The sequence below is a fragment of the Eulemur rufifrons genome, chromosome 3, assembly GCF_041146395.1.
Source record: "Eulemur rufifrons isolate Redbay chromosome 3, OSU_ERuf_1, whole genome shotgun sequence".
In the NCBI taxonomy this organism is placed as follows: Eukaryota; Metazoa; Chordata; class Mammalia; order Primates; family Lemuridae; genus Eulemur; species Eulemur rufifrons.
This window is the reverse complement of record NC_090985.1, coordinates 85,571,516-85,598,481: the sequence shown is the minus strand read 5'-3', so window position 1 is coordinate 85,598,481 and position 26,966 is coordinate 85,571,516. Positions and strand designations below refer to the sequence as shown.

At 34.8% G+C, this 26,966-nt stretch overlaps 1 protein-coding gene across 1 annotated transcript in view; it reads left to right on the top strand.

The window, feature by feature from the left end:
- The window catches only part of LOC138381404 (uncharacterized protein C8orf34-like), a 138,042-nt gene that overhangs the window by 78,945 nt on the left and 32,131 nt on the right, over positions 1 to 26,966 (top strand). The gene's annotated exons all lie outside the window — the stretch shown is intronic.

The window sequence follows — 26,966 nt, the reverse complement described above, 5'->3', positions numbered from 1 at the left end:
ATAGTTTATACAAGATTCTGTGTTGCTATAAAAATGACTAATGCAATCTTGCATTGTTTTAAACTTAATACTTGGATGGGGTCTGTTTACATCTATATTCTCTATATTAGTTTGCTGGGGTTGCCATAACAACAAAGTAGCACAGACTGGATAGCTTAAACAACAAAAATTTATTTTCTCAAAGTTATGGATGCAAAGTCCAAGATCAAAGTGTTTCTTCTGAGGTTTCCCTCTTTGCCTTGTGGATGGCTGCCTTCTCCCTGTGTCTTCATATCTTCCTTCCTGTGTACCTCTTTGTGTCCTAATCTCTTCTTATCACCAGTAATACATCACCAGTATCACCAGGGTTATTGGATTAGAGTCAAGCCTAATAACTTCATTTAACTTAATTACCTCTTTAAAGATCTTGTCTCTAAATACATTCTGAGATAGTGACGCTAAGACTTCAACATATGAATTTTAAGGGGACATAATTCAGTCCATAACACACTGTGATGAGATTACATTATTTGAAACATTATTTGGATCATAGGATTTAATTAAAGGCACTACATTTTCCAATGGACTTCATAATAAAATTAATTTAAAAAATTACTGGTGAAATTAATGTATCTTTGCTCACGTGTTATTATCTTATTGCAGCTTCCTTGACCCTATTTAAAATTTTGTATTTCCCTCTTTATTGTTATAATAGTACTTATGACCCCTACTATGCTCTGTAATTTACTCTTTTGTTTCATTTATTGTCCATCTCTTTTCACTGTAATATAAGGTGTAATATGAGAATTCTTATCTCTTTTTTTCACTTCTGCATCCCCACAAGAGTACCTACACATAGTAGGCTCATAATACATATATGTTGAATGAATGATGTAGTTTAGCAATAATTCCTCACCATGAGATTAAAACTATTGTATCTTCCCTTATAATAAAATGGCAGAATCTTAGAAATAGAAAAAACCATGGTGACCATCTAGTTTAACATTTCCTCTCCCTTTCTAAGTAAACTGTGGTCACATCTCCATCCAATGCACGGATATCAAATCTACAGATGAGGAAACAGAAACTCAGAGAAGCTCAGTAACTGGACCAAGGTCCCAAAGCTGAAAGAACAGTGATGGCAACAGTTGGGCGCTAGTCAATTTCCCTTGTACTGCACACCTTTCATATTTCTAGTGCTTTCCCATTTCTTTTAGAAACCGTTTATTCCTATTTATTAGGTATTTTCTTCCATTCCTCCTAACCACTAGTCCTAGTTCTATTCCTGGAGTGATATCTAATCCTTCTTACACTTAACTGATGTCAGATATTGGAAGCCATCAGCATGACCCATTTGAGAACTTAAATTTTCTAGCCAAAACACAGTATGTTCTTTTAGCCAATTCTTACATATTGTAGTTTTCAAAGATTACTATACCTCTGATGCTTTCTCTGAACATATTCTTGTTTCCAAGGCCCTGGTAATGTGTGAGGTATGCCACAACCAAATCTAGGGTTTTAAATAATGTTCCTACATCCCAGAGTATAATGGGGTATGTGCTTGGGACAAATATTATTTTTGGATTATAACTAATGTTGCATTAATTTTCTTTTTTTTAAGGAATGTTTTTGACATTTATAAAAGTTAGTATGTCTCTGTAATCTCATGATGATAAAAGCATGTTGTCAGTCAGGTTGTGATAATCTGTCATTCATCACTTTTTGCAAAGGTTTTTTTTTTTTTATCAGCTGTGAATTCCATTAAAGTTCATATTTCTGCCCCTAAATAGATACCGTTAGATTCATTTTCTAATCACTTTCTCAAATTAAGATATAATCTATCCATAGTATTTGGTTTGCTTCATAATACCTAATAACCCAAAAGAAAAAAAAGAAATTAGCTTTATTTGATCAAACATTTTCTGAGTAATTTCAAACTGACACTTAGAGATTTTTGCTTTCTTTCCATAGTGCTCATATGGTGCAAAAAAATTGTTATAGCTCAATTTTGTTTGTTTTCATTTATCTTTAATAGATTTTGAATTCTTGAAAATTCTCCAATTTCATTTAATGTCAAATTACCCATTTAAATCTTTTTGGAAATAAGTGGGATTAAAGCAATACACAAATATATGAATGAATGTCAGGACCTTGAACAGGACAATTTCCAGATGATGACTGCTTGAATTATGAGGAAAATATGGATTAAAATAAAAGTTAATTACATTACAACAATGATAATTTAGATGGAAATTCCCTAAACATACTTCTGTAGTATTTCTTGGGATGATATTTATAGTAAATCAAGAAGAAAAGGGGGACTTTATCTAAATATTAATAAAGAATTGAAACAAAATCGAACTTTTTTCTTCATTGCTATAAGAAATACAAAATACTTCAAAATAAATTTTGAGTCATATCCTGCAAAAATATAAACATGCCACAAATGTTGAAAACCATGTAGAGTAGTTTCAACACATGCTGTCTCTATTTGCTAACTTTCCATGTTGGGTGTTGTATATTAATAAGGGGTAACAGACTCTTGGAAACTGTTTTTCCTAGTGGCTTACCCCGGACTTGGAATATTTCTCAAATATTTTGTGAATATTTAACTGAGGTAAAGGCAACATTTAGATTTGGGTTTTATCCTCCCCCCAAATAAGCAAGTCATTCTTCTGGAATTTCCCTTTCCTCCTCCTGTATGTTCTGGAATGCCTCTTAGCAGACACACAGCCTGTGCAGATCAAAGTTGGATTTGTCAGGTAAATCCATTTATTAACAATAAACCAACAGAAAGAAAAACTTAAAAAGAAAATACCAAGCAGTGGGCATTGGTTCTGACCTTTTAACATCATAACTATAATTCATAATCTTTTTAGATCAATGATTGATGAAGATTTAATATCAATGATTTTTGAATTTCACAGTTCCTATGGCTTTCTTATCTTAAAAATTCTATTTTGTTTTAGAAATATTAAATAAACATATGGGTATAAAGGAAAGATGAAAAGATAACTAAGAAAGACATTGGACATTACATATCTTACTGACTTTTTTTTCCTTGTAAATCTAAAAAATTTATTTTATTAATTGTTCGGTAATGGCTAGTTCATCCTAAGCTGAGTCCCACACACTTTATGTGAATGGTTGTCACTTCTTACTTAAAGTAGAAGAAAAATTAAAAGAAAGACTTATGTAGGCAACATTTCCTAAAATGCCCAGGAGTTACTAAAAGTTATCTTTTGCACATTTTCCTTCTGGAGAGTTTTATCTGTTTGGGGAAATGTGTAAAATTAACTAGAATGATAGTAGGAGCAATGATATCATATATTTGCATAGCACTTTTTAATTATTAAGCACTTTGCATATTTAGTATCAATGGTCTCTGAATTTTGTAATTCCCGTGATTTACCACTTTATCTTTGACTACCTTCCGTGAAGTAGTGCTTACTTAGTTTCAGATGGGCATACTGAGTTTCCAAAAGATCTTGTGATTTGTCCCAGGTCACATAGACAGGGCAGGACTAAAACTCATATTTTCCAGTACCCAAACTCTCTTTCACTGAACTTGTCAGTATCCATACAATTATTACTTATCTGCAAATTTATATTTATGCACTAAGTCACTGTTAAATAGTACATGCAATATAAAAGGGACGAGAAGTAGGCCATTATCAGTAGCCAATATCAAAGATAGAATTATTCAGTAGATTAAGTAGACAGTGAAAAGCCAGAGCTTGAGGTAGATAATAGGTTGATTTTTGGGAGAGGAAGAAATCAGTACATTTGAGCATAAGAGATCAATCTTGTTGGGGTCCTTCACAACTGGAGGAGTCTGAGAAACCAGGGCAGCATGACAAGAAGGGGATCCTGAAATTGAAAAACAACTGAGAAGGGAGGAAAAAAGGAACACATGTCTAAGAAAAAAATTCCTGTGGCAAACTTGAACCACAAGTTAGAGACTCTGGTGATTCTGAAATTATCTTGGTAAAGCATCTGCTTAGCTAGATAAGAGGTAAAGTTTGATTGATTACGTTTAATCTTGCCAGATGTTGTACTTTGTTAATTAGTAAGTAAAACATTCTGTTCATTAATGCTTTTTGACAACAGAGGCTTTTTTCCCTCTTCGTTCTTCCCGGATTCTTTCTACTTTGGCTCCCAAGTAGCGAGGAGGCTTGGATCTGATTGCGTGAAGTTGGAATTTCCCACACACACACACACACGCCACATTTCCCTGAGATCACATGGATATGAACTTTGAAAAGAATGAATCTGGATAAGACGCAGATATAATGCTCTTTTGATAACAACTATGCTTGGAAAACAAAGATAAAGAAGCATCTATGTACTTATCTTCTGTAACACAATGGACGTATAATTTCAGAAAGTTTTCACAGCAAGAATCTTGCTCCTAAATGAGTTTATTTTTATAAGAAATAATTAGATAGTTTCGGTTAATTTTTAAGAATTTTATTCAGTCAGTGCAGTACATAGGTCAGCAGGGTTCCACCTGGATTTCTATTCCCTGCCTAAATGTTAATTAGCAGAATGGAATCCTCTTACAATAAATCCCGGGTGCTTTTGGGAATTACGTTAAAAGAGGAATTCCATTACACACAATGAACATTGATTGCTAAGACTTAAGGAAAGTTCAGCAATCTGCTGAAATTATGACTTTTCACAACATGCAGGTTGCACAAATGCCTTTTATCTCTTTTCTCCAGAAACCTGCATGCTACTTTCAGGCCAAATTGTATGTGTCCCCTTGGAGACTCATTCTTCTATCACATTTCTTCTTGTCTAGATATTCCCTCTTCTCTTGTAAGACATGCAGAAAAAGATCTATACATTTGAAAGAAATAAAATTACAAACTTCTCACTTAGGCTTGACAGCAAGCATAAAAATAAAGTGTGCCCATACCATTCCAGTGTAAAATATGGGTGAGGAATAGTTACTTAGTGGGCCCTTCAGACAATTAGTTGACCTATGAGTTTTGATACTCCTGCTTTATACCTTGTTTCTTACTAATATTGTTACTCCCTACACACAACCCCTCTCCCTGTAAAAATTTTCTGTTTCGTCATCCTCTCAAATTGACACGTTAAATGTTTCCAATAAAACATTTTTCAAATTCTTTTTCATGCTGAAGCATAATTTTGTGGTAAGTAAATTGTTGCACATATTTTAGAGAGTTTATGATTTCTGTGTAAATTCATTTAAATAGTTGGGCAATGGAAGCAATGTTGAGTGAATGAGTTAATGACCAAGTTGCAATTTTTTCTTGCATTGTATATCTATCACGGAAAAACAGGCATACAACTAGCATTTATAGAATTAAGGCTAAACATATTTCAACTTGTACTCTTGAGAAATGAAAAAGAAAAGAAATGGATGTTCATTATCATCTCATCAAATAGAAGTGATAAATTATGGTCTATTGAATTTTGTCTATTGAAAGATAGTGTTGGCAAATTGCTGGTAGCTAATTGTAGCAATGAATTTTCTGCTAAAGAACAGTGATTAGTACACATTTTTCTCAACTCTAAAGGTTTCTGCTGTTTTTTTTTCCTTCCAGTCTGTGGAAGTTTGCTAGGCTTTTATGACTCAGAGGTCTAGGATGCCAATAAAACTCCTTAAAACTAAGTGCTATAGTAGGCAAGTTATCTAACCAAATTTTGGAATCTGGTGGGATTTTTCCTTTTGACATTTTAGGTCTGTTGATTTCTAACACGTTGAGGATGGAAATATTTGCCCAAACCTATGCAAATATTATTATTTAAAACATCCATGAGTTTTGAAAATATAACTTCTAAATGTCACATTTGCATAGTGAAAAAATGGCCTAAGATGATAAAGTATGACATAATAAATGTTTAAACATTGATTGTGGCTTTGGTAATTAATTCAGTCCCTTTCATAACATCACTATTTCTCCATTAGTAAAAATGTGACATTATTTCTTGGGATCACTTAAATTCCGCATTTAATTTTTAAGATAATGGGAAGGAAGAGAGGCCTAATACGTACGCGTTGGTACAGAACAAGTACAATTGATTTATAAGCAAATAATAGCCAAGAAGATGTGTGACAGCCAGAGATCCCAATCGTGAGTCCATTAATTCTTCTAAATATGACAGGCAAAAAAGAAAATGTATTTTGACACTTTCAGTATTTTGAAGTTATTACTAATTCTTTATTAAAGCAATTGTCAGTTACTGAAGATTTCATTTGATTGGTATATAAATAGGTTGAAGAGGAAGAAAAGCAATATGGGTCGTTTGTGTTACGAGGAAAAGCCCTACAGCTCTGATTATGAATTATGCAGGGTGTGTGCTGGGAAATACATTAAGTTAATATTCAATCCCATAGTGGGAATAGAAAAACATTAAGTTCCCCACAAAGGAGTTTTCCTTATATGTTCATTTCTTTTTTCAGCTAAGACAACCCCATAGGTTACTTAAAATGGTTGCATTCAGAGTGCTTCCCTACAGAAGCCTAGACATTTGTGGGGTCCTTTCCACCTCTCAACCACATTAATCTAATCAAGATCATTTTTTTGCTTCTTATAAAATGTGATCCTATATATAGTCTGAGTCTCAGGAATGTGCTGACTCAAACAAACAAACAAACAAACAAAAAAATAACATATTCCTGCTATTATGTTGGCATAACATATTGTATATTAAAAGAGCATTTGGGAAACCATTATTTTAGCAACTATATGTTTGAAAGGATGTTAACTGTTAGATCATATTGCATGAAAATTCCTTGCTAAGAAATTGGACTCTTTATATAATGCTTTTCTTTCCATTCCATAGTGAGCATACTCACATAAAATTTTTTATAAATCTAATTTTAATGGCTGTGCATTATGTAGCCTTGTCTGTTTTAGTACCTGTTAGACCAAATATCCTGGTATTACTCATCTTTTTAAAGTTTAAGACTTTAATTTTAATGTCCAATCATAATATAGAGTTACCATACTTGAATGGAAGTCAGGCTTTTAGGTTGGATATTCCCAATTAGTTTGTCCCAGGCACTGGTGACAGATAAGCTGGGACTTCAGCATTCCAGTCCTTCTGGTAACTGGTTGAAGGATAATTTGGTGCAAACAACCTATTCCAGGGCCCTATGTGTGCTGTACAAATATTATTATTTCCTATGTTTGTTTTGATGTGAAAAGGGCTAGAAAACACTGGCTTAGGTTGCTTCTGAGATTTGGGGCTTAAAAATAATGCTTTGGAGAACAACAACTGTGCACAAAAATTAATCAGTGTCTCAGTGCTTTCTTCAGCCTAAATTCCTTAAAGAGTTTAAGTGTATAAGCTATTTTAAAGATATTGATACAGTCCAGAGGAAGGTCATTTTGCATGTTTACCAGGAATTTCTCAAACTCTTACTGGAATTAAGTATTTTCTTAAAATGTACAGATGAAAAACAAAAATCCCACCAAATTAATTCATCATATTGATAAATAAGACATGAAATCTTTTTGTCTTTGAAGTTGGATTTCTCAGTTTGCTAGTTAATATCTTTAATTACTGATGAACAATTTTTACATATATTTATTAGACCTGTATATTTCTTTTTTTACGAGTTGCTTTTCTGTGTTACTGGTCATATTTCTTTTGGGGTGCTGGTTTTCCTATTGACTTGCTAGGACATACATATTAAAAATAATGACTTGTGCCATTTCATATTTGTGGCAAATATTTTTAGTAATTTTTCTTTTGCCTTTTAATGTTATCTATGATGGTATATTTATTATACAGAAACTATACTTTTCTAATTTCTTTCATTCATAGTTTCAAACGTAGTTTTCCCTCCCGGATGTTAAATAAATAGTTTCATAGTTTGCTCTCCCCAATATTAAATAAATCTTCACCTAAAAGTTCCTTACATTTTCCCATTGAATTCTTCAATCAATTTTGAATTTAGCTTGGTGGTTATTGTGAGACAAAGATCTAAAAATATATTTTCAAATAAAATTTATTAGTGTCGTTTGTTTTTGAGAATCTAGCCCTTCCTTATTATCAATAGTTTGAACTTTTTCTTATTTTAATTACTATGTATAATATTGCTACAACTGATATTTATTGAATCTTAATTTTTGCCAGATAATTTACAAACATTATCCCTTTTTCTTTGCCAATAGATCTTAATTGTTAATATTACCCAACTTATACATGGGAAAACTAAGATTGAGGGAGATGTGATAGCTTGCCTTAAGTCCCTCAGCCTGTAAACTAGGGAGCCAGGATTGGACCCACCCCAGGTAGTCAAAATATAGGCTCTACTAACTTAACCACTCTACCATCTGGGCATTGGAGAATTGGCCTTCTTTAACTTGTATGCTATTTCTGTTTAGTTACTGTTTAGTTGGAATGTTTATTTTAAAGTCCTCCCTTTTGTTGTTCTTCTGCAAAATCAAAGAATTTAACCATCACACGATAATTAGCTATTTTTTCTCACCACCCTGAAATATGACTTCTTGTATGATATTTTTAAAATACAGGTTTAGCATTTTGATATTTTAAGAGAAGCTTGGTAGAGCTTTTGGCAGACTATGAAAAACTATTCATCAGTTTCCGCAGAAAATTTCGTTTGCTTAGGTAAGAAGTATTTCATCTAGTGATTTTTATAGTTTCTGAAATAAAGCTTAAATAATATTCACAAGAATCTTATAAATAAGAGGGCAGAATTGAAATCCTAACTTCCAGTTATTTTGTTCAGTATATTGAGACATCTCAATTCAGAAATAACACAAGCTTTTTGGGAAAAAAGGAAGCTGAGTAATTTGCAAGTAAATATCTCTCCATGATGTCACAACTGTAACAAATTATGTGTATTTCTTAAGAATTGTGAATCAGATGTCTGTATTTATTTTACTTAAATCTAAATTTCAGGAACTTGTCATTTCCTGTTTAAGTTTCACCAATGTTTTTTTTATGTTTATTAACAAAGTATTTGCATTCCAATAATAAGAATGTAGACATGCTATAAAAAGGAATTTCTGTAAAGAGCATTTTATCAAAGAAAAAATACTAAGGGTTTATTTATCTAAGGAGACAAACTTCAAATCACGTCAAGAATAAGTAATCAAGAATTATCAGACATCTGTACTTGGGGATCACCAAAGTTGAGAAATGGACATGTAGAGTTTTTTCTTCGAGGAGGAAGGGACAAGAATATCCCAGCCTGAAGGACCTGCAGCCTAGGGATGGGTAAAATGAGAGCAAACAGTATGCAGACCTCGGAAGTACAAGTCATGAACTTCTGCCAGGGATATGTTTCCTTACACTTGTGTGTGCCTGTGGTGCTCCCATTTGAGGCAAAGCAGTGACCAACGGGGGGAAATCAACAATACTTTGGTGGATTTGCCTCACTAGATTGCATTTCTGGGAGATGAAAAGATGAATGAACATTCCCTGACTCTAATTTTGCTTGCAGTCTTTTCCTTGCCCAACTCATCTTCCACCTCCAAATCCCTTCGTCTTCTCATCACACTAGCCCTTGTAGAAACTTGTTCCTATGGAGTACCATCACTATTTCCCCTAGGCACCTAATCCAGGAAGCTGGATACCTGGAAGATCTTTCTTTCTGCTTCCACTCTGGGTCAAGTCAGTCACACTCACCATCTTAACATCTCTGCACTACTCCATTTGAACTTGGTTGTCCATATGACCATCCGAATTCCCATCTGATGGATAGTGGGATACATGCCACTTTAGGGTACCAGACATTTTTGCTTGAAATTTAATGCTGTGGATGTTGACAGACATATAGAAGGGGAAACAAGTTGAGACTGGCTCACAGCTCTCCTAGACTATACTCCCCTTGAGAGCAGGGACCCTGGTGTAATCAGGTGAAATTCATTAGCTTTACCTAAATTAACTTATTTAAAATTGCACAACCACTTTGTGAAGCAAGTTTGTTTATCTTCATTTTTAGGTGGAGAAACTAAGTCTTAGAGAAGGTAAGTAACTATAGCTAATGGTGGAGGTGTGATTGGAACCTATCTGTCACACTCCAAAGCCACAGTGACCCACCCTGGGGCACTGCTGGGATTCAAATCATCACTTTCCCACCTGTTTTTCAGGGCCAGGGAGTGTGCACTTGGGCTTCAGAAGGCTGTTTCAATGGTATTTGTCTTATACATGAGATTTGCATGTAAGATTTGTTTTGCAAATAAGAATTGTACTGGTATAAACAAATTGAAATCACTATTCAAATTGTTTTGAGATTTGAGTATTTATTTTCTTAGAGAGCATTAACACTAACATATAGTTGTCTGTTCCTTTTGCATTGTGTGAATGTTTTCTCTTTTTTATTAAGCACTTTTAGTGCTCAATGATTTAGAGAGTTATAAATTTTTTTACAAGGAAATTTGTATTGAAGATTTGGAATGCCTTTAAGGGCCTAGAAAATTATGCTGTTTTGGTCAAGTAACAAATTCACCTACATTAAACAAAAGGTCATTAAACTTTTCCAAGACTGATAAAATTACGTATAGGAGGCCACAGTTATAATTTCTCATAGTTTAAGTTATTTACAAGTATGTCTGATAAATTCAGTCCTTATAGATGTAATTAAATATTTGACTGCATCTTTTAATTGCTCTTCAGCTTGAGAAAGAGAAAAGAAAAAAATGTAAATGCAACAAATCATTAATGAAGAAAAATTATCAGAAAATCATGAGAAAGTGTTTTATACTTGGGAATGGACCCTGGCCAATTCTATCACTTTCATTTTTCATGAACATTAAATTTATAACTGTATTATTCCTAATCCAAATTTGTAAAACAACAAATTTCCACTTTCCCTCTTTTTGTAAGACAGCCCAATTATTTAAACTTTGTCTTGGGAGGCCGATTCTACAGAATGGAGTTAGTTCATGACCTTAGGTTCAGCAACACCCCAGTAACATTTAGGCAAGTCTCTTTCTTCCACTGTAACTGGTTTCCTGATGGACAACAGAAGGCTGATGTTCTCCATTTCTTAGACCAGCAACTTTTTCATACAGCTGTTGACATAAAAGGAGAGCAAAGAAACTTAATAAGTCATCTTTTGTATATTGGGAATTCAAGCATAACATACTCATTTTATCTGTGGTTTTTAAGTCTCTGCTCAGCTATGATGTGCAAATGTCAAATAAATAGTCCACTTTTGATGTGTTTTCACACAGTCAGTAAAATAGACTGTCACAAGGCAAACTTTGTCTTTCCACATCTCTGTGGCTGGTTTTCAGAAATCAATAACTAACATTTATATGTGCACTGCAGTTTATAAAATCCTTTTGTATTATTTCAACTAACTTGGAAGTAAGTATTGCTGCTATCCCCATTTTAAAGATGTGAAAAAAAAGCTCGGTGAGTACAAGCCACCCCAAATCATACAGAACTAGAAGTTCTTTAGGCTGGTTTCTGAATGTCCTTTAGAATTATAGCAAATAGCAGTGTAGCTTGAAAAAATCATCAAATTATTTTACCTCTGTTTGATATGAGTCCAGAGATTTCCATGATGTAGATTCTGTGATTATCACACAAGGATATTTTTACTGAAAATATAATAAAATAGAAAATAGAATTTCAATCGTAGTGAGTCCAGTTCATTTCAAAATTTTCAGCATTCAGCACCTAGCTTAGGGCCAAGAAGAGGAGGAGCTCTATAAAGTCTTGGTAGATTGAATCAAATTTGGAAAAATCACTCTGAGAATCTTTAGGTGTTCTTTTATTCATTAGCCACTTTTTCCAAATGGCTATTGTCCTAAGTAGAATATAACATTGTACTTCAAACATAACATTGTAATTCCTTTAACTACACTTAAAGCTACCTGTCTTAGGTATTTTCAGTTTGCTGGAGTCTGGTTATTAAGCTGAGGGCTGTTGGATGATGTGGATCTGAGTAATTTCCACTTTGTGATCTTCATTCTCTTTAGAAATTTCACTTTTCATCTAACTAAGTAAGTGTGGCTCCAAATCAAATGTTTGAGTATGTATGGGATATCATTATTATCCTTATGGCTGTTGCATCAGTGTAAGTATTAATCTAAGTAATAGGGTCTAGTTTAACTCAGGTTGGCCTTGGAAACCGTCAGATCCTAGTACCTCCAAGAAACTTTTGAAACATGCTTGTAGAACAACAGGCTTGGAAAGCTGTCCTTAAGACAAGCTGCCTTTAATACTATCTTATTTTTAACCCTTATTTGATGGAAAATAAAATGTACTACATCTTTAATTTTTTTACTTATTGGTGCCTCCACTTTCTGTCCTTAATGGAAACCTAATACTTTCCCAGGCATTCATCACTCGTCCTTTTATACAAATACTCATTATTTGTTCATACTACAGTTATGTGAGGCAATATTGTTTCTCATTGTTCTTTATTGGAGCTTCCCAATCATTCACTTTCATCTCTAAATAAAAATTCTTCTTCCTCTGATACAATGTCAGTTTACCACTCACTCACACTCTCCAGTCATGGAAGAATTTGACATGACATAACAAATCTATTCAACATTCTATCTTCAAAATTTCTCTGCATTCTACTCTTCAGTACCCTTCACCCAGTATCTGACACCTACAGCCACACCATAACCTAGTTGTGTTCTACTTCTAGACCCCAACTCCAGTGTGTCAGTCTCTAATGATAATACCTTTTTTCCATTTTCTCACTCCCTCAGTCCCACTGCCCTCTTCTTTGACTTCCCTAAGGACTCCAAGCCCTAAGCCTTCTTACGGTTGCCTTATCCAGCCAAGCTCTCAATGGCACATCTTGTCAATGCTTTGCCCATGTAGCCTGCCTTTACTGCTAACTTCCAGCTTTAATCTGCCCTTAAGCATCTCCCTATCTCAATCTCCAGCTATTCCAAACCCAACCCTAGCCTCCTACTTTTCAAGACAAAACAAAACTTGCAAGCAAGTAAAACCAAACAAACAAAACTTGGGTCCCTTTGGTCTAAAGTCCTTTAACATCCTTTAAGCCTGCACTTATCTATGTGAGCAGCCCTTCTTCCTTATTTTTATCTAATCTCCGAAATTGATGTTAATCTTGAATTAACACTGTTCTAGGATTGCTTTTGACAGAATCCTTTCTCCCCATTCCAAAATGTGCACTTCTTTTCCTTTTGCTGTATTTTTAACACTTCCTTTTCTATTTTCCTGCAAGCTATGGATGGACATTCTCAAGCATCTGACAATAACAAAGAAATATATGAATAATTTCATGTTCCACCTTTAGCTGCTATTGCCCCATGTCTCTCTCCTGCCCTTTGCACCAAAATCTTGGAAAGACTGTTTCTTTCCTGCTCATTGATTCTTTAAACCATTGCAAAAATGAAAATTTATTTATTTGTATCAAAATTCAATGAACTCCTTTCAACCTTCATTTTATTTTATCATTCTGTGAAATTGATATAGTTGATTACCACTTCTTTCTTCCTGAAGCTCCTGCTTCTTTTGTCTTCTGAGACACCATCCTTTTCTGATCATCTAGCTTCCTGATAATCTATCTTAGGCCTCTTTGCTAGATATCTTCCTCTGTTCACTCCTAAAATTTGGGGTTTCCCAATACTTCTTCTGTCTCTTTTTTTCTCTTCTCATCTTCTATGCTGTCTGAGTAATGTCTCTCATATCCATAAATTCTATTGACTTTAAATTCAGCTCTCTTTTCTGGATCTTTCCCTGAGGTTCATAATTATATATACCAAACCAAACCAAACCAAAACATATGACATGTCACGAAGAAGAAGAAAAACAACAGCATCATCAGCAACACAGAACCGATCCTTTGGATGCCCTGTGGGCATTTCAATCTTAAAATGTTAAAACTAAATTCCTTAAAGTTCCCTTGCTTTAGCTTCAATTCAAAATTCTCACACTCTCATGCCCAAACCATTTTGAAAATTATCTCTGCTTTCAGTTTCATACTCCATCAATTCATTCTATTAAAAACTAAGGAGATATTTCTAAAACAAAAATTTGATCATGTTACTGTTGCTGGAAGGATGACATTCAGACTAGTTAGTTTGGCATAGGTAAGCCTCAAAAAATTGGCCCAACCATTTCCCCACCTCCTATCTTGCTCCTCCAGCCATTATGAATGGGGTGCCAATCTTGGAATCATATGTGTTAGCTTCAAGCTTTCCTATTTAGATATTCTATATTCCCACTTCATGGAAAACACTCTTGGCCTCTGGAAAACCTCTATATTTTATTAGTGTTAAGGTTTCTAAATTCTTTTCTGACTCTTGTTGCATATTCCCTTTGTATCCCAATTGATGCTACATTCTTATGCTTGCCTCAATTTTATGTGCTATGATACTTTAAGGAACTTTGTTATTAATCTACCTGTCTCAGTCTATTGGCTGCAATGCCCCTGAAGTTAGGAACTGGTCTTTGGCAGACAAAGAAATGAATGAATACATGAAGGAATGATGCAACTATGGGTCTCTGGAAATAAAAATCTGTTATTTTCTTGTTTGCTGGTGATGTTATCTGGCTATAAAGCATTGTGTTACTTCAAGTTGCAGTTACTCCCTGGCTATTGTGTCCAAGTACAGACATGCTCAAAAGGATAGACGTTCAGGCAGAAATAAAAGAAATAAAAGGAAATAAAAGAAGCACAAAAATTCCATAACTTAGAGCATAGATGCAGAAACTCTATTCGTTTTTCAGCAATTTAAATTAATTGATCAATAAATCAAGGACTCCATTAATAAATAATTGTTTCTAGTGCTGTGGAGAAAACAAAAACATTTTGGGTATAATTTCTAATCTCCAACCTTATCATCTAGTCATAGGAATTAAGGCATTTACTAGATTAAAATTAAGGCATTTGTTAGATTAAAATTTAACAAAGAAAAATAATAAAAATTGTAATGAGAACTGATATTTACTAATTTCTTTTACTGTGCCAGTTGCTGGGCACAGTGAAATGTGAGAACATGAATGTTCTCAGGTATTGTATACAATTTTCACAATAAACCAATGACACATTATCTCTCTTTTATTAACAAATAAATTAATTAAAGGTTGATTAGACTTTCTCAAGGACACAACTTACAAAAGTTCCAGTGAAAATTCAAACCCCGGCAATCTAGTTCCTGAGCTCTCTATAGCCCAAGGCTATCTATATTTAGGGGTAAAAATGAAGGATTATGACAAACATTGCTACGAACACTAATGTAGGCTTAAAAACATAAGAAAGAACTCTCCAAGGAAATGGAACTTGAGGAAAGTCTTAAATATTGGGAAAATTTTCTATGTAATAAGAGAAGGAGTAAAACACATTAGATGAGGAAAAGACATGTGAGGAAGCCTTGGAGTGTAGAAGAAATAGTTTTGTTGCAAGAGTCATAGAAACCTGCATAGTTGTAACACATGGTTTGTTACTGAGTTGCAGAAGTAATGGTAAGGTGTGGACCTTGATATTAGATCTTCTGGACACCTCTGAGCATATTCTATTAACTTGAAATATTAGAAGGAATAATCTGGTGGTGACTCGGTGTGACTAAATTTGAATGGGGAACAATTCTAGAGATGACACGGACACCAGGTAGGAACCTTTGTTATCCTTGAGTATGGTGATGAATTTATGGACCCAGAATAGCAGTGGGCAACAAGGAGGGAGGGCATGTTGTTTTACTTTGCACTTTTCTCCTATGCAATTGTTTTTACAACTTTATTGAGGCATAATTTATAGATTATAAAATTCATGCATTTTAAGTATATAATTTAACATATTTGGTAAATTTCCTGAGTTGTGAAACCATCATCATAATCCAGTTTGAGGACATTGTCATCGCCCCCAGTAAGATTCCTTTTGCCCAGTTATGGTTAATATCCATTTCTATTCCCAGTGTCAGGTAACTACTAATCTACTTTCTGTCTCTATATATTTGCCTATTCTGGACATTTCATATATTAATAAATGGAGTAATATAGTAGATGGTCTTTTGTATCTGGCCTCTTTAACTTAACATAATGTTTTTAAGGTTTCAGGTTCATCCCTATTGTAGTATGACCATGTTACATAGGACAACATAGTTTATTCTTCATATAGTAGTATTCCATTGTTGGATGTACCCCATTTTGTGCATCTATTCATGACTTGTTGGACATTTGGGTTGTTTCTAATATTGGGCTAGTGTGAATATTTCTGTTATAAAGATTCTTATGCAAGTCTTTCTGTGGACACATGTTTTCATTTCTCATGGGAGATTACTAGGAATGGAATTGCTGGGTCTTAACTTTTTAAATTTCTCCTTTGCAATTTTTAGGGGCACAAAATTAAAGCTGTGAAACATAGAATCACCATAGAGTCTATCAATTCCACTCCTAGGTGCGTACTCAAAGGAACTGAGAAGAAGTATTCGGAGAAAAACCTTTACATGACTGTTTGTAGCACCACTATTCACAACAGCCAAAAAGTGTAAACAACCCAATGTACATGAATTGGATAAACTATACAACAGATTATTATTCAACCATAAGAAATGAAGTTCTTATACATGTTCCAGGAAGCCAGACATGAAAGATCACATATTCTATGATTTCATTTATACGAAATATCTAGAATTGGCTAATTCATATAGACAGAAAGCTGATTAGGAGTTGCTAGGAGCGGGGAGGAAAGGAAATAGGAGAGTGACTGCTTAAAGGGTTTGAGGTTTTCTTTTGGGGTGATGAAAAATTTTTGTAATTAGATAGTAGTGATGATTGCACAATATTGTGACTGTATCTAATGTCACTCAGCCATACATTATAAATGTAAAATAGTAAATTTTATGTTATGTGTGTTTTACCACAATAAAAAAATTCTGTGTATGATCCACAAACAGAAAATTCTAAAATCCACATGAATAGGGTAGTGTGATTTGCTTCGGTACACTGTTTACATAGAATCAGAATGCCCAGGGAAATGATCCTTTCTTAGTCATCCTCATTGTCATAGCTCATGAATTCAGTGTCTGCTATGTCCATTAATTGCCCAAGGAGTTTTATAGACATTGTTTTTAATTTTAATACTATTCCAACTAGGCAGGTATTGTTAATTCCATTTTTTTTAAAGATAAGGAATACAAACTCTAAGAGCTTAACATATTCCTAGTCACAGAGCCAATAAATGCTGGAACTGTCAGCAGACATACTCTTTTACTCTAAAGCCTATGGCTTTTATACTATGTTTTGTGGTTCTAAAATGGTTTGCTCTTGTACTAGCTGGAAGGCACTGGGCACAAAAGAATAGCAAAACAAAGCATTATTATTGGAGAAAGCAGAAAAATCTGGAAAGGGACTCTATTATTGGAGACCTCAGTGTTTTAGGAAATTCTTATTGTGTTTAATGCGAGTGGACCCCTGGGTAAACTGGAACAATGACCATAATTAATCCCATATTGTAACATGACAGTTCCTAGCTCAATATATGCTTACTATAAGCTGATTTCAAATATTTCGGCTTACTGCCAGGAAGAACACAGAGCTTGTAATTTCAATTACATGGTATTTCAAGTAGAACCATGTCTTAATATTGGAGGGAGAGATTAGAGTTGACTGCCAGGACAGCAACAAGATTCAGAGGAGGATTGTTATTTTTAAAGTATACTAAGGACCAAGTGGACTAGCTCACCCCCTGTGCTTGAAAACACTGCAAAGGCTAAAGGACTTAATGCTTGGTGAGTCTTAGAAAAACATAGGCTGTATGAAGTGGCTTTATATAGGGTTTCAACAGAAGGTTAAAAGTTTGGTATACCACAGTGTATTGAGGGATAAGTGACTTGAATTAACAATCAGCCTCCTAAGCTATGGGTTAGGATTTATTTGAAGTATAGATTTACCAGTAGTTGTTAGAAAAACCTGAAATTACTTTGAGAAGTATTTAGCCATACTAAATGAAGTAAATAAAACATCAAATAAATAACAAACAAAAACCATCTCCAAGCTTGAAGATAGAATATAGGGGTTAGAATAAATACATAAATTATTTTATTATGACACTGTTCCTCAATTTATTAGTAAAACTTATATTGGATTGATGTTTATAAAATATAAAATATTTATATCTTTGAATTTTAAAAATTCATTATGTTACAAATGAACTTCTCAAAATCTCTTGTATAAATTCATATATATATACCGACAAAGTCATGAACTTCCTTCACATCACAGGATGAAAGGCTGAAGGTTTTTATATTTTGGTTTAATGACATTTCCAGGCTGATTGCCTCAAAGAACATGGAGCACTCAACAGCAGTTGTATTCTCAGCCATCTGATATTAAGTAGTCTTTCAACCTTTCCTTAACTTCTCCAGGTTAAAGGAAACTAAGACCTCCTCTAAGAGGAAGAACATGTCTCTATTAAACTTGTTAGAGAGTTCTTCCTTATTTAGAGTGATTAAAATGTGCTCCCTTTTACCTTCCACAGATTTTTTTATACTGACATTTCACTAAATTCAATTTCCTTCCCTTTGAATTCTATGAGCCAACAGTACCTTAAACCTTTCCAACTAGTTCCCTGGCAAGAGTTCCCTGCAAGTTCATCCCTTATCCTGTAGAACTTTCCCTTCCTTTGACCTGATTGTTAGAAGTAGCCTCTGGAATGGTGGTTGTGCTAGAGCTGGCTCGCATGGCTCCCAGGAGCTGTAGTGCCATCTTTTCCCAGTTCTGTGTTCGGTGACTTTGCATTGTTACATTAAAATCAGCCCTATGGGAAGATTTATAGCATAGAAATCAGCAAATGCTTTATATAAGAGCTTTAATTTTTCCCCAGAGAACTGGTTGCTAAACTTTTACCAGCATACCACTGATCTTAAGAATCTAAGTGAGAAATATAGAAAATGATGCTATCATCAAAACTAAGTCACTTCTTTTGGGGAATCACTGGCAAACTTTGCTGTGGATGTATAGCTAGGGAACCAGAACTTGTATCCTTCTAGAGTTTTCCACAGAGATATGTGTATAATGAGTGATTAGTATTTCTCAAATTTAATTAAAGTGGGAAAATTTTCTCCTATTCTTACATAAAATATCAGTAGGATACCATAATCTACATATCAGAGATAGACTGGTTGACTTGGAAAAATGTTTCTTAATTTTAACTTTATTTGGTATTTTTAGGTCAGCATTTCTCATTGGGTAGCTCTTGAATTGTTTTTTTTTTTTTAATATCAAGAAACTGTCCATAAATCTGTGGAGAGTTCTTTTTGAGAATAATATGGATCCAATTTCCTCTCAGTCCACCAGAGAATGTTGATTTTTAAAAAACGATAGACAATATCTTATGAAGCTCTGTAGTGCTGCACATTATTTTATTCTTGAAGGAGTGCTTATACGAAAATGACAAATAGCATATTTTATGGTCATAGCATGGCAACATTAAAAACATGTTTTCTTAGATAAAGTAAATGATGAATGTTTTATAAAAAATGAGTACAGTTGGATCAGTAGATGTGCTTGTGAATGCCGAATATTAAGTTCAATACACAATTGGAGCACATACACTACTTTGTTAATCAACTGAGATAGTAAATATTAAGTTGATAATATGGCCCCTCTCACCATATCCACTGCATAAAACCTTCTAGAAGAAAAATGAAAAGTAAAATGGTTTTAGCCTTGAAGACATTCTGGTTCTCTTAGGAAAATTATCTAAATGCACCAAGATAAAAACGATTAAATAAATTATGTGATACAGACTGTATACATAATGTCAGTTTAGAGATAAATATAGGTTGGAGGAGTTAGATAAGATTTCAAGAGAGGATTGAACTTGATCTTAGTGTCACAGAAGTCATTTTTTATCATTCGTTTTGCTAGTTAACATGGTACAGTATCTCTTTCTAGCTCTTCAAAGTAAAAGCAGAAAGAAGACAGAAAACTAGGAGCTTCAGGTACATTTCATAGGACGTTCCCTTAGAATTGGATGACGTAGTTTACATATGACTCAGACAGACCTCGTCTTAGAAGTTATATTTTCAAACTTCACCCTCCTCGCCCCCCTTTTTGTGTTAAAGAAATGTGGTTTCTAACATGATAAAGAAGATTCTGATGTATGAATAACATGCTCCATATTGTTGAAATTGACTAATCACTTTGATCTGCCACGCATGGCCCCTATGTGGCATTTCTTGGTGTGTGTTCTGTTCCTGGCTGGGGATAGAGTCACGGTCATTGGTGCCAGGCCCTTTCTGCGGCTGGGGAGAGGTCAAGTCATGCTCTAGTCAGGAGCAGGAAGCTCTGAGAAGGAGCCTCCCACAATCTGTGCGAGTTCCCTTTCTGTGGTTGATGTTTAGCATTTGGTTACCATGTAATTTCATGCAATCTTGTGCATGCACTAACTGAAAAAAAAAAATCACTTAAAAAAAAATGCCAGGAGCAATTTGGTTAGACAAACTGATTAAAAAATAGAGAGCTACATGGATCATATTATGGTATGGGAAAAATCAAACTAATCATACTGCAAACTAATAAAACATACTATTGACCTTAGAAATGAAAAAATATATCCTGAAAGTGTTACTTTTACATTTCTCTAAAGCTATGTTAAATTGCTACCTTAGTTCAAAGTGGAGAAAAGAAGCCAAGCCTGCTACCGGGAATGAAGTTGACAAGTATGTTCTTTCATGATTACTTTGTATTAAGGCATAAAATTCCTTTTTGATGTAAACAGGGCTTTTAAGAATCTGGAAAGGAATGTTAAAACAGCAGGTGAAGGTTGAAAACTTGAGGCCAAAGAAGACATTAAGTAAACTCAATCCACCCACATTACCCTAGGACTTGAATAAATTTAGAGCCTGCAAGAGAATACCTAAGACTCTCCCAGCCACACTGAATTAATGTCTGAGTTAACTGAAGCTGTACTATTTGCATGGAGAATTTCTGGGATTTTTAAGACAGAAATGTAAAAACCAATCTGAGAGGCTCTACCTTTGAAATTCTGTGTTATAAAACTTTTAAGGTGACGTGAACACCATAGTCTACCAATCATGGAAAAAGTACACTTAGAAATGTTTACATAAAATGTCTACATTTACATGAAAATCCAAAGTAGAAAAGATTTCTTAGGGCAACTACACTATATATATCTATATACTTCAACTAGCCATATGATAGACAATGTGGAAAATTTATTTTAATGGCCACAACCTTTAATTAATAAATAGTGTATTAATATATTTTTCTGTATTCAAAGTCTTCTTAGAAATATTTAGCCTTGGAGGAAATACTCAGACCTTATAAAACTAAAAATTATATAACACAACTGGGACACATTTTTTTTTTTTGGTTGCCTACTCTGATGAAATAATGTGTCCCATGCCACACAAATGTCTTATTTATTTCAAATTTATTATTCAAATATTTAAATTTCTTCCTTGAAAATTGCAGTAAATATTTTGGACCAGACATGTATAAGAGCTATTTCTAGAAGATAACAGGATCACTCAGGGTCACTGCATTCAAACTGAAGCCTGAGTTCAACCTTGGAAGAACCATCAAGATTTCAATGTCAAGGGAAAGTCATATTCTAGGTTATATAAGGTACCTGTTGAAAGTTTTCCTGACACTGAAAAGTTTGAGTCAGCTGTAATTTCCTGTAGAATCCAACAGAGGAAACCGACATAATGGTAGTGTCAGTGGTAACAGTAACAGAATAATAAACCAACATCATAAAGGAGTTGCCTTTCACATATTGAAATTTGATTATTTGCTCATGACTGTGCTATGCTCTTCACAGATATCTTGTAAAATCTTCATATCAATCCTGTGTGATAGGTACTGTTATTCCAGTTTTACAGCTATAAAAACCTGGTCCAGGAATCTCAGTAATCTTTCTAGATTACAAAGCTGGGGAAGAGCAGAACCCTGCTTTGTCACAGGTCTACATGGTTCCACAGCCTGCAGTCTTAATTCTAGTAGAATATCTCCTCTTGTGTAGATATCCAACCACCCATAATTGTCCAAACCACCTGGCTAAACAAGGGGAAATATATCCTTTATATTCTAAGAAGCCATTCCATGCACAAGTGCATTTGTGGCACAGTGGTGCGTGCCTGCAGTCCCAACTACTCAGGAGGCTGAAATGGCAGGATTGCTCGAGCCCAGGAGTTTAAGGCCAGCCTGGGCAACATAGCTAGACTCCCATCTCTAAAAACACAACCAGGTGTGGTTGGCTATCCCCAGTATAGACAGTGCATGCGAGAACCACCAGCAACCCTGCTCTTTCTATCATACTATCTGATGTTCCTTGCATTGAGTACCATACCCTGACATACAGTGTGTGCTTGAAGGAAGGAATGAGGTTACAGGACTTTAGTTTTCCAACATTTGCAGCCTGAAAGAGATATAAGTACTCTGATGCTAGTGTAGACCACTTACACAGAATTAATTCAATTAGAAACTCATTTATTCTATTTTGAAAAGTTTACTGAATTTCTGGCCTATTATTCATTTAAAAATGTAGAAAATACACCACGAGGTTTTTTTTTTTTTATTAAAAAATTAAATTGACACTAACTCATTCATTCATTATTCATTCAGCTGGTATTTGCTAAACACCTCTGCCGGGCATTTTGCTGAGTGGAAGTAAGCATTTCTGAGGTAACTGGAAGGAGTGGGAGGGCAGTTTTGATTATAAATTGAGTCTTTAAGGATGAAAATCCTTCCTTGTTTCTTTCCTTTAAGGCAGGATTTCCTTGCTTAACGGAAAGAATGGAAAAAAAAAGTAAAAAAGTTTAAATAGCATCTTAGTTAATTACCCTGTATTTGTTTTGTTTTGCTTTTTATACTCAGTGCTATTAATTGGAAAAATGTTAAAAAATGTTCCTCAAAACAGGACTGGTATGGAAGTTAATCTGCACACTAAAGCATTCCAGAAATTGTATCAGTAAATAAATATCCTGATCCATATTTTGAATAACTTAAGTGGTGTTGATTGATATGATTTTAAACAGCACTAGCTCATTTCTCTGTAAAAATCTGGAGGCATCACATATGGCTATTTCTTCTTAAAGATGAAAGAGAACTGCTATTTAGTTAAATGCAGTTGACAGAAGGCTTAATAGATGATTTACACATAGGACGATCAGATGCATACCAAGTATACTGTTCATGAATTAAAACAATTCCTCCTCCACAACATTTAAAAAAAGAAGAAAAAAAATGTATGTTAGCACACTTGCATTTCACAGTCAAATGTGATTGTTAGAGTGAAAATAAAGTTGATTCCATTTTAAACTCTGGCTGCGCTACTGAGAAAAGACAAAACATTTTTATTATTTATTTTTTATTTTTGTGTTCTTTCTTACAATCCAGATCCTTCAAGCCACCTTTGAAAATGAAGATCAAACCTTGTGCTTTCAAAAGGAATATTCCATAGCTTCTATGTCCCTCCATGTTATCTACTGGAAGGCTGTGGAGGCTGTGGGTCAGGGATGCATGTCAACCAGTTCACTTTAACAAGTGTGAAAGGTTAAAAACAATGGTTCCTATATAGTATATGGAGCTATGTGCGAAGTTTGTCCAAAATTTAAACTGAGGCCAAACCAAATCTTGATGCTGTTCTGAGAAGTATATACAATGGATAGAACATGGATTCCGGAGTTCTAGAGACCCATCATCAAATCTGGCTTGGTTTTTAGCTTTAAGATGTTGGGCAAGTAATCTAGTCTTTCTGACCTCACTATTTTCACTCATAAAACATATGATAACACCAACTTTATATGGTTATAGAAAGGATTAACTGAGATAACATATGTAAAGTGCTAAAAATGGTGACTATTTAACTTATTCACGGTTGTTCCAGATTGTCCTGAATTCTTGGATTGGAGTTCTTGGACAAAGTACACGGTCAGTCAGCAAATATTTACAGCATGCTGGCTGGGCACCAAGCACTCTGATAGCATTGGGGACACGATTGTGATGAGGCTCAGCCTTTGTCCTTAAGGGTCTTCCGCTCTGAGGAGTGAGTGAGATGATCACACAATTCAGCCAGCCTAGGCTGCCTGCAGCGATGGCAGTAGTATTGAAGGCAAGGCTGCTGTTTTTGTTAAACTCTTTCTCTTTTATACAAGCTAAAAAATTGAATTGCTTCCCCTTTGCCCCACCTGGACTTGTTTATTTTGTTCCTGTGGATCAGTGGTTTTGGGTTGTCCAATCCATAGTAGTATGGCAGCAAATTCCCAAACTAAGCTATGGTCAGGACAGTGGTACAGGATGGTTTCTTATGTGAAGCTAAATTCAAGCCATACTCCTTAGTCAGCAGTTAAGTTGGCTGGGAATATCAGACCGAAATATCCTCTCCAGACATGAATGATATATGAACATATTTACGTTAGTTCTAAGAAATCAGGGAGTATAGCACCATTATTAAGGACTATCTATCTTTAATTAAGCTTTTCAAGTCTGTTAACTTTATTTCAAACTCTGGCAGGAAGAGTTATAAGGAATTGTGGCGGCTTGCTGTCTGCATGGGAACCTGGGGGCCTTTCAGAACTGTACTTCTTTTCACTCCAAGCAGAGATATTGTAGAGCCTGCGAGTTATTCCCTTAGACTTTATTTTCTTTTATTGTTCTTATGGGCTGACCCCTTTAAGTAGTGTATTATATCTAATAGGTAGACTTCCTTACCAAATGGTCTTGACTTTCCTCAATGGGTGGAAGTTCTAAAGCCAGTAGTAAAAGTAATTGGACTTATATTTACTTTTTTCTATAATCAGGCTGGCATAGCTCTAACCTTACTATCATTCCTTACAATTATGATAAAAATAAAAAACTAGTCATTTTCGCTTTAACTATTTGCATTCCCTAAAAGAATGCCCGAGCTTTCAAAGAAAAAACACTCTTAAAAAAATTATATGTACACACACACATACATATACACACCCACATATGTAACATATATACACAGTCTATATTTCTCTTAACCATTCTAACCAAATATTTGTGCATGTATAACCAAATCACACTTTCTTTTCCCATTATGTACACTTCCATTTTACTTAAGGGAAGAAAAATATATTAAATTATCAACTTAATTTAAAGTTAACATCTACTAACTTTACAAGAAGGTGTTTCACCCCCATTCAGATGAAAACAACGATGAAAGATCTAGCCTTCCTTTATGCCAAAAAAGCAAAAATGAGAAAAATGAAATTTTGAATTTTCTTGTTCCTTCACACATGCTTGATCACCCCCATTGTTTCAGTTTCTCCCAGTCAGGGTCCTAGACAACTAGCCTGCCAAAAATGAGAGCTTTCCCAACAATGGATTCTTAAAAGATTCCTTAGCTGTGAAAGAATTACCGAATGCAGAAAAGCGCCTTGTTGGTATCTATTGAATATCTATACATGTGAAAATGAATAAGTGTTATCTTTGTTTCAGTATTAGTGGAAAATGAAGAGAAAGTTATCTTTGATTCTTTCTGAATCCCTTTCAGGTTATCTTGTAAATGCATGTTTGTTTAAAATCAGTTGAATTCTTAAATAAGATTTTAAGTGGATTGACAGATAAAACTATTCTTAAAAATGATTTATTGTAACATGGAAAGAACACACTATACTGACTTTCTAGGCTTAGTGCATTCATTCATTCAACAAACATCTACTGAACCTCTTCTATTGTAAAGCACTCTGTGAGGCAGTGGGAATCTGGAAATGAAAGATACACTCCTTGCCAGAGCCTACAGTATAATGGGAAGAGCGGTTGAGTGAACAGATGTTGGTGAGAGTGCAGAAATGCTGTGACAGATGTGTGCACAGCGTGCACATGGAAAGGGAAAGGCACCTGATGTATCCTGCAGGGTAGAGAGTGATCAAAGCTAGCTCTCAGGAGAAGGTGGCCTCTGGGTTGAGAGCTAAGTGAGTCACTGGGAAGAGTCATTACAATAGAGGGAGAGGACAGCCTGCTGGGAGGCTGCATGCGGTTCAGCACAGCTGGAGAATTAGGTGATGGGGCCATGATGTTGGGGTGACAGGTCGTAATTAAGATGGAAACCATGTATCCAGTGCCTATCACCGTGATTTATAGATATTGACCCTAATTCTTTAAATTGAAAGGATTCTTATTTTCATTCTCTCTTTACAACTGAAGAGAGACTTCGGGAATTTAAGTGACTTGCCTCAGAGGCCACACAACTAATGGGTTACAGAAAAAAAAGGATCCAGTCACAATCTCATCTCCAAAGCCAATACTCTTTTCACTGACGTGGGGGCTTAGTTTCCCAGGAGTGTCGAATGACATCTTTATATCCTGAAAGTTTGGAGGAGACACTGATTCTAACGCTTGCTCTTACTTATCCTCCTCCTGGCAGAAATAAACCAATTTATCTGGGCGTGAAGTTTTCTCAATATTATTTATTGAATTCTTATAAGACCCAACACTAGATTTAGTGACTCACAGTAGGTTTTTATTCTTTGAGTGACTTTACATATATTTGCAATGGGTTCATTTGTCTACAGTAATAATTTACATTCAGGTTTAATATAAATAATTTGTTGGGTTGGCCTTGGACTAGCAAAACCAAGAAGTAGAAAATAGCGGAGTAGTGTAATGGCTGACGAGAACTGGATTAGAAGTCCAGGTGTGGGCTTAGTCAACTACTATCACAGTTTAAGCATTTACTTTGATGAATACAATGGTTGATTTCATTCCCTGTCTTCTAGAAAAACCGTAGGATGTGGATTCGAGACCCAGCTCTAACCTGGAATCCTCTTAGTCTCAGTTTCTTCAGCTACAAAGTAGAGATGATTGCTTTGCAGCAGTATTGTGGGGATTGAGTTCAGCAGTACATGTGCCTGGTCTATAGCAGGCACTGGACAAAGGCCATTTTCCTTCCTTTTATTCAGATGACACAGGGAAAAAGCAAGGCTAACTGTATGAAGACTTTCCCACTTCATTCCATCAGATTAACTATGACAGAGTTATAACTATGAGGAATAAGAGTCAGTCCATTCTATGCCCTCAGTACCAATCTATATCAATTAAGAGACACA